The sequence below is a fragment of the Phyllobates terribilis genome, unplaced genomic scaffold (assembly GCF_046119375.1).
Source record: "Phyllobates terribilis strain yellow unplaced genomic scaffold, ASM4611937v1 Scaffold_71__1_contigs__length_7168151, whole genome shotgun sequence".
Taxonomy (NCBI): Eukaryota; Metazoa; Chordata; class Amphibia; order Anura; family Dendrobatidae; genus Phyllobates; species Phyllobates terribilis.
Genome location: NW_027362831.1, coordinates 3,068,208 through 3,076,835, shown reverse-complemented (window position 1 = coordinate 3,076,835; position 8,628 = coordinate 3,068,208). Strand labels below are relative to the sequence as shown.

The window sequence follows — 8,628 nt, the reverse complement described above, 5'->3', positions numbered from 1 at the left end:
TGGAACATCAAAACCACAGTAATAATTTACTGGTGTATACCAGGCTTTTTAAAATATATATATATTTGCGGCTGAACAGTGAGCGACACACTGAAACTGTTTTTTTTAGATACAAATGGCCCAAAAGTGGATAATACAGAGGTTTGTACCGTGGAACTGCAAAACCACACTTGTATTTCTCGGGCTTACACCAGACTATTTTCAACAGATATATTTGTGTCTGAAAAATCAGGGAGACACTATTTTTTTTTTTTACAGCAAAAAATGCAAAAAGCAGGATAATAGAGATCTTTTACCGTGGAACAGCAAAAGCACACTTCTGTCTCTCTGGCCTACACCAGACTATTTTCAACAGATATATTCGTGTCTGAAAAATCAGGCAGACACTATTATTATTTTTATACAGCAAAAAATGCCAAAAACAGGATAATAGAGATGTTTTACCGTGGAACATCAAAACCACAGTAATAATTTACTGGTGTATACCAGGCTTTTTAAAATATATATATATTTGCGGCTGAACAGTGAGCGACACACTCAAACTGTTTTTTTTAGATACAAATGGCCCAAAAGTGGATAATACAGAGGTTTGTACCGTGGAACTGCAAAACCACACTTGTATTTCTCGGGCCTACACCAGACTATTTTCAACAGATATATTTGTGTCTGAAAAATCAGGGAGACACTATTTTTTAACAGCAAAAAATGCAAAGAGCAGGATAATAGAGATTTTTTTACCGTGGATCAGCAAAAGCACACTTCTGTCTCTCTGGCCTACACCAGACTATTTTCAACAGATATATTTGTGTCTGAAAAATCAGGGAGACACTATTATTATTTTTATACAGCAAAAAATGCCAAAAACAGGATAATAGAGATGTTTTACCGTGGAACATCAAAACCACAGTAATAATTTACTGGTGTATACCAGGCTTTTTAAAATATATATATATTTGCGGCTGAACAGTGAGCGACACACTCAAACTGTTTTTTTTAGATACAAATGGCCCAAAAGTGGATAATACAGAGGTTTGTACCGTGGAACTGCAAAACCACACTTGTATTTCTCGGGCCTACACCAGACTATTTTCAACAGATATATTTGTGTCTGAAAAATTAGGGAGACACTATTTTTTTTTTTTGCAGCAAAAAATGCAAAAAGCAGGATAATAGAGATTTTTTACCGTGGAACAGCAAAAGCACACTTCTGTCTCTCTGGCCTACACCAGACTATTTTCAACAGATATATTTGTGTCTGAAAAATCAGGGAGACACTATTATTATTTTTATACAGCAAAAAATGCCCAAAACAGGATAATAGAGATGTTTTACCGTGGAACATCAAAACCACAGTAATAATTTACTGGTGTATACCAGGCTTTTTAAAATATATATATATTTGCGGCTGAACAGTGAGCGACACACTCAAACTGTTTTTTTTAGATACAAATGGCCCAAAAGTGGATAATACAGAGGTTTGTACCGTGGAACTGGAAAACCACACTTGTATTTCTCGGGCCTACACCAGACTAGTTTCAACAGATATATTTGTGTCTGAAAAATCAGGGAGACACTATTTTTTTTTTTTTTACAGCAAAAAATGCAAAAAGCAGGATAATAGAGATTTTTTACCGTGGAACAGCAAAAGCACACTTCTGTCTCTCTGGCCTACACCAGACTATTTTCAACAGATATATTTGTGTCTGAAAAATCAGGGAGACACTATTATTATTTTTATACAGCAAAAAATGCCAAAAACAGGATAATAGAGATGTTTTACCGTGGAACATCAAAACCACAGTAATAATTTACTGGCGTATACCAGGCTTTTTAAAATATATATATATTTGCGGCTGAACAGTGAGCGACACACTGAAACTGTTTTTTTTAGATACAAATGGCCCAAAAGTGGATAATACAGAGGTTTGTACCGTGGAACTGCAAAAACACACTTGTATTTCTCGGGCTTACACCAGACTATTTTCAACAGATATATTTGTGTCTGAAAAATCAGGGAGACACTATTTTTTTTTTTTACAGCAAAAAATGCAAAAAGCAGGATAATAGAGATTTTTTACCGTGGAACAGCAAAAGCACACTTCTGTCTCTCTGGCCTACACCAGACTATTTTCAACAGATATATTTGTGTCTGAAAAATCAGGGAGACACTATTACTATTTTTATACAGCAAAAAATGCCAAAAACAGGATAATAGAGATGTTTTACCGTGGAACATCAAAACCACAGTAATAATTTACTGGTGTATACCAGGTTTTTTAAAATATATATATATATTTGCGGCTGAACAGTGAGCGACACACTCAAACAGTTTTTTTTAGATACAAATGGCCCAAAAGTGGATAATACAGAGGTTTGTACCGTTGAACTGCAAAACCACACTTGTATTTCTCGGGCCTACACCAGACTATTTTCAACAGATATATTTGTGTCTGAAAAATCAGGGAGACACTATTTTTTTTTTTTTTTACAGCAAAAAATGCAAAAAGCAGGATAATAGAGATTTTTTACCGTGGAACAGCAAAAGCACACTTCTGTCTCTCTGGCCTACACCAGACTATTTTCAACAGATATATTTGTGTCTGAAAAATCAGGGAGACACTATTATTATTTTTATACAGCAAAAAATGCCAAAAACAGGATAATAGAGATGTTTTACCGTGGAACATCAAAACCACAGTAATAATTTACTGGTGTATACCAGGCTTTTTAAAATATATATATATTTGCGGCTGAACAGTGAGCGACACACTCAAACTGTTTTTTTTAGATACAAATGGCCCATAGAACTGCAAAACCACACTTCTATTTCTCTGGCCTCCACCAGACTATTTTCAACAGATATATTTGTGTCTGAAAAATCAGAGGCACACTTTTTTTTTGGGGGGGGGGAGGGGCACCAAAAGGTTAATAAGATGGGTATTTGTACATTGTGAAGGAGGGAAAAAAAAGAGGATTTAGATTAAAAAAAAAAGGATTTTTCCTGGCCCCCGGGACCTGGAGCTAAGTCCAGCAATTTCAGCAACAGGAGCAGCACACAGGACTGTAATGCAGCGTTTGCTGGTATAACCACTGCGTCTCCTATACAGCCTGCCTGCCGGCCTGCCTGATATACCTGGGATGGATATTAGTCCTGAGAAGGACTGTTTGTTTGATCTGGCAGCTTTTACAGACCCTACACTAACTATTTTGCAGGATATATCTCTCCCTAAATCAGCAGCGCTGTCCCTACACTGTCTGATCCGGAGCGACTGTGTCCAAGATGGCGGCGCCCGGTTTTAAATACTCGAGGTGACGCTGCGCGGCCAGCCAATCACTGTAATGCCCACAAACAGCATGGCTGCGGCATTACAGTGACTGGCTGGCAATCCCTGCATGTTCATTGGCTCTGTAAAGAGCGCCAAACATGCAGGGCGGAGACCCGAGCTCCCGCCCGACTAACCCGGAAATGCTCGGTGCTCGCCGAACATCCCGAGTAGCGTGATGCTCGGGCGAGTACCGAGCAGTGTCGAGCATGTTCGCTCAACACTAGTCTTAAATTTAGCTTAGAGATATATCATGGCACAGGTGTAATGTTTTCTGTATAGTTTATCACGATCCTGTTTGAAGTTAGTTGGTTTTGAGAGAAATTGAACAGTCAGAATAAAGGGAAACTCTGCTGTTATTGTACAGAAATTCACACTTGGCCCTCACTGCACATTTAATGTGGTCGATCATAAAAGTGAAGTTTGGCAAGAAAGACAGGACCTGGTCTTGTAGGGACCATATGAGGACATTCAGCAGCACAGAAAGTACTTTCAATGCCCAAAGTCATTTGAACAGTTTTGTTTTTGGAAGAGGAGAATGTTTTGATCTAGAGGCAAAATGATGATCACACGATTGTGATACAGCCGGACTAAACCATTGATAAAGCAACCACAGCCGGTGACAGAGAAGAATCTGTGACTTCTCTTCATTTAGTGGTCACTACTCACCTGGGTAGTCATATGTAGGAATCTCCTCTTTACACCGCTCATCACCCCTCACATATGTCTCTGTAGTATTAATATGGGTCAGATCTTCACCCTGAAACAAATATTATAAAAGTCACAGACAGATGGAGAAGTCCCATCTATGATCAGCTCTAATCCTGCCATCTCCACCGTTCTCAATACACAAGTATAAAACATATAATACAGGTGGATAAAACAAGACTGAGCACAAGACCTTCACAGCCGTCTACACATCATAGGGGAGATCTCATGATACCTTCTCTCCATCTACCTGATGATCCTGAGGAACATTGGGGTCTTCTTGTTTACAGTCCTGAGGAAGAAGAGGACGGGGACATCTCTCTGGTGTTGTCCTCTTACTGGATAGATCTGGAGGAAACACAAACAGGGACTGAATTCATTCTTTACATACAGATAGTTATAGACAGTGTGTATTTAGTCCTGTCTATTACCTGGTGATGTGAGGGACTGGGGAACTTCCATCATGACGTCCTTGTACAGATCTTTGTATACAATTGCCAATAGCCAAGATTCTATATCATACTAGAAAGGCTATAAGTAGGCATTGGTTGGCGAACAATGCTCCTTTAATAGAAGAAGTAGTGGGAGCTTTAAACAGTACTATTCTAATGGAAAAATGGGTCTATATGAAAAGGGACCACAGCTAAATTTGGGAAACAGTGGGGGAGAATGGGTTAAATGCTCAAGTGTGGCGTTGGATGAGTTGGTCAGAGACATAATATTTGATATGCTAGTTCTTTAATAGCAACATAATAGGATGGATAGAATGTTGTGCAATTCATGATACATTTGGTATTTGTACGTCAAGGAGGGATGATAGTCTTATGCAAAATCAGATGGGTAAGGGATGAAAAGGGGGGGTTCTGGTGGGGACGGTTGGGGTGTTTTTTTAAATCCTGTAAATGTGATGTTTTATTATATGTTATATTTTCTGTATGAAACAGTCTGTAAGATTTGTATCAAACCTCCGATGCTGGCGCCATTCCAGCGGTGTCGGCACGTGCGTTCCTGGGGCTCATGTGAGATTGTTACGTCGTGTGAGCCCAGTAACTGCTGGAATCACTGTATCCACCTTCAGAAAAATCGAACATCATGAGGAAATCTGAGAGCAGCTGCAGCCCTGGCTTCCAGTTGATGTTCAATATGTCCAAAGGTTGGGACAGTGAAGTCAGCATTGACTGGGCGCAGGGCTCATGTGATGTAACAACCCCGGGAATATGAGTCCCGGCACCGCTGGAACGGCGCTGGCATGGGAGCTGAGTATGAGTGTTTTTATTTTAACTAGGCCAAACATGAGGAATGACACAGGTTTTCCTAGTAGTGAACAACCCCTTTAAGATTGTACAATTTTCAGTTAAAACATTTCCAACATTCTGGACATGGAAAAGACTTCTCCCCTGTGTGACTTCTCTAAAGTTTATTAAGAGTTTATTTTCAAGGAAAACATTTCCCACATTAAGAATATAAAAAAGGCTTCTAACCTGTGTGACTGCTCTGGTGACTAAGAAGAGATGATTTCTTCACAAAACATTTCCCACTTTCTGAACATGAAAAAGGCTTCTCCCCTGTGTGAGTTCTCTGGTGTATAACAACAGCTGATTTCTGGTTAAAACATTTCCCACATTCTGAACATGGAAAAGGCTTCTCCCCTGTGTTACTTCTCTAAAGTTTATTAAGAGTTTATTTTCAAGGAAAACATTTCCCACATTAAGAATATAAAAAAGGCTTCTACCCTGTGTGACTGCTCTGGTGACTAAGAAGAGATGATTTCTTCACAAAACATTTCCCACTTTCTGAACATGAAAAAGGCTTCTCCATTGTGTGAGTTCTCTGGTGTATAACAACAGCTGATTTCTGGTTAAAACATTTCCCACATTCTGAACATGAAAAAGGCTTCTCCCCTGTGTGAATTCTCTGATGTCTGATAAAACTAGTCATGTGTGTAAAACATTTTCCACATTCTGAACATGAAAAAGGCTTCTCCCTTGTGTGAGTTCTCTGGTGTATAACAACAGCTGATTTCTGGTTAAAACATTTCCCACATTCTGAACATGAAAAAAGCTTCTCCCCTGTGTGAATTCTCTGATGTCTGATAAAACTAGTCATGTGTGTAAAACATTTTCCACATTCTGAACATGAGAATGGCTTCTCCCCTGTGTGAGTTCTCTGGTGAATAACAAGATTTTATTTCCTGCTAAAATATTTCCCACACTTGGAACAAGAAAATCTGTTGTCTGCCGTATGAATATTTTGATATATAGGAAAAGACTTTTCGTGGGGAAAACTATTACCACATTCTTAACGTGAAAATGGCGTCTTTGCTTTAGGAGCAGTTCGTTTTTTAGTGCTTATTTTGTGACTATGATTTTCCTTAGTAATCGGTAATGAATCAGAAGACAGGACGTGTTTCAAAGGATCAGATGACAGATCTTTGCTGTGAAGGGATGATGGTATATCTGGAGTAATGACATTCACTTCAATTGTATCCTGTGGGATCTCAAGATCGTCTGATTTAAAAATTGAAGATGTCAGCTGTCCCTCTGATCTCCTGGTACAGTCATCTGCTATGATAAAAATCAATTATTATTTTTTAATAAAATATCCTTGAATTTTATATTTTTTAATATTTCTACTTAAACTCTCTGTAAAAATATGAATTATTCAGCAAGACAATGACAGCTCACAGTCTAATAGAAAACCTCATAGGATGAACCTGTTATGTTGGGGAAAATAATACCAATAAAAACTTCTACTCATTCCGCAAAGATCAAGCCCCCACTCAGGCCCATCATCTGTCAGTGGAAAAATGGAGGTTTCCACATTATTAGTGTCTCAAAGGCTCTTGAAGAGCAACATGGCTTCCATAAACCAATCCAGCAATATCCGCTCTCCCAAAGTCAAATCTCCCCCTCACTTCTGAGCCTTGCAGTGTGTCCAAACCACATTTAGCATCCATGTATTTGACATTACTATAGTGAGAGGAACCCACTTGACTTACGGTGTGAGTGTCTCCTGGAGGACAATCTGGGCACTATGTGTTGGGTAACAAAATGGCAAATGCACAATTTTCACTCTCCAACATCTACTGAGTGCTAATTTCCGAAAAGTACCTGTAGAGTCAAAATATTCCCTACTTCTTAAGATTAATTCATTCAGGGTTATAATTTCCAAAATGGAGTCACTTTATGGGGATTTCTACAGCTCTAGTTTTCTGCCTTTTGTCATATTAAGGGCTTCTGCAAATGGTGTGTCCCATCTCCTCTGGGATCTGCTCCCCCGATGTCTCCTTCTGTCACCAGGAGCCGCCTTATTCATTCTTCAGGCAGCGCTGGTGATGGAGGAGACGTCAGAACCAGAAGCTCTGGGCCGCGCAGGCTCTGTCCAGCCACTAATATTAGGGTGCCTGGGACCTGTAGTACCATCCAGTCTGGCAGTATGGGTGTGTGTGCTGTCCAGCTGGAGTAATCTGCTCCCTGCTTCAGCCAACTGGAAATCACCGCACCCTACTAAAGCTGGAAGCATATTGCCGGAAGCTGCCAGATACAGCCTTGTTCTCCTCTGGTTCAGTCCTCTGTGCTCAGCTCCCGGCTTGTGTATTTGTTTCCTGTTGTGACCCCGGCCCGTTTACTGACTACTTTTGTGTCTTCTGATTTAGCATTTTCTCTGCTCTCCTGGTTCTGGCCCGGCTACCTGACTATTCTTCACATCTCACACCACAGAACATCAGGTAACACCGTGGCCCAAGCCTAGGGGTCTCTGTGTAAGTCCAGATACAGAGAAAATGGAGTAGATAGTGCTAAGCCGGTTCATGGTGACCATCTTTTGAGCAGCCAGGTGATCATGAACAGTGTCCCCAATACATTGTGTCTGCAAACTATTCCAGCAAGATCTGCATTCAAATAGCTAAAGGTCGCTCCTTCCCTTCTTAACCTGCCATGTGCCCAGATAGTAGGATACAACCGTATATAGGGAATTGTTGGATTCAAGAAAAGGTGGAAAATAATTTGTAAGGTCCATTTGTTTCCTATTAACTTTGGAATTCTTCACAAAGGATATCACCATATAATGTGACACACGTCAGATTTAAAAAATGGGCCCTGATATGAACACAAAACTGGCTGTGGGAAGTGGATTAATCAGAGTATTTTGGGAACTAACCACTGTAGTCAAAAGCTGTGAGTATAGACCATAACACATCTACTGAAATGATCAAACTCAACAGTCTTCATCAGTAATAAATGAGTAACTAGTGATGAAACCTCTCTGGGGTAATTGGAGTATGGAGCTCGGTGGCTCTTGGGAATCTAAACTATCGTAAGGGCCAATATTTTCTGTCAGATGAGTTTCAAGAAGAAATATTAGACGTTCAAAGATAACTTTTTATAATAGTGCAGAGCTGAGGTGTCTTAAATTTAGCTTAGAGATATATCATGGCACAGGTGTAATGTTTTCTGTATAGTTTATCACAATCCTGTTTTTTGAAGTTAGTTGGTTTTAAGAGAAATTGAACAGTCAGAATAAAGGGAAACTGTGCTGTTATTGTACAGAAATTCACACTTGGCCCTCACTGCACATTTAATGTGGTCGATCATAAAAG

General features: G+C 39.6%; 1 pseudogene; it reads right to left on the bottom strand.

Annotated features, from left to right (window-relative positions):
- Nucleotides 1-5,412: 5,412 nt before the first annotated feature.
- Nucleotides 5,413-8,628, bottom strand: part of LOC141194422 (uncharacterized) — a 64,853-nt pseudogene continuing 61,637 nt past the window's right edge.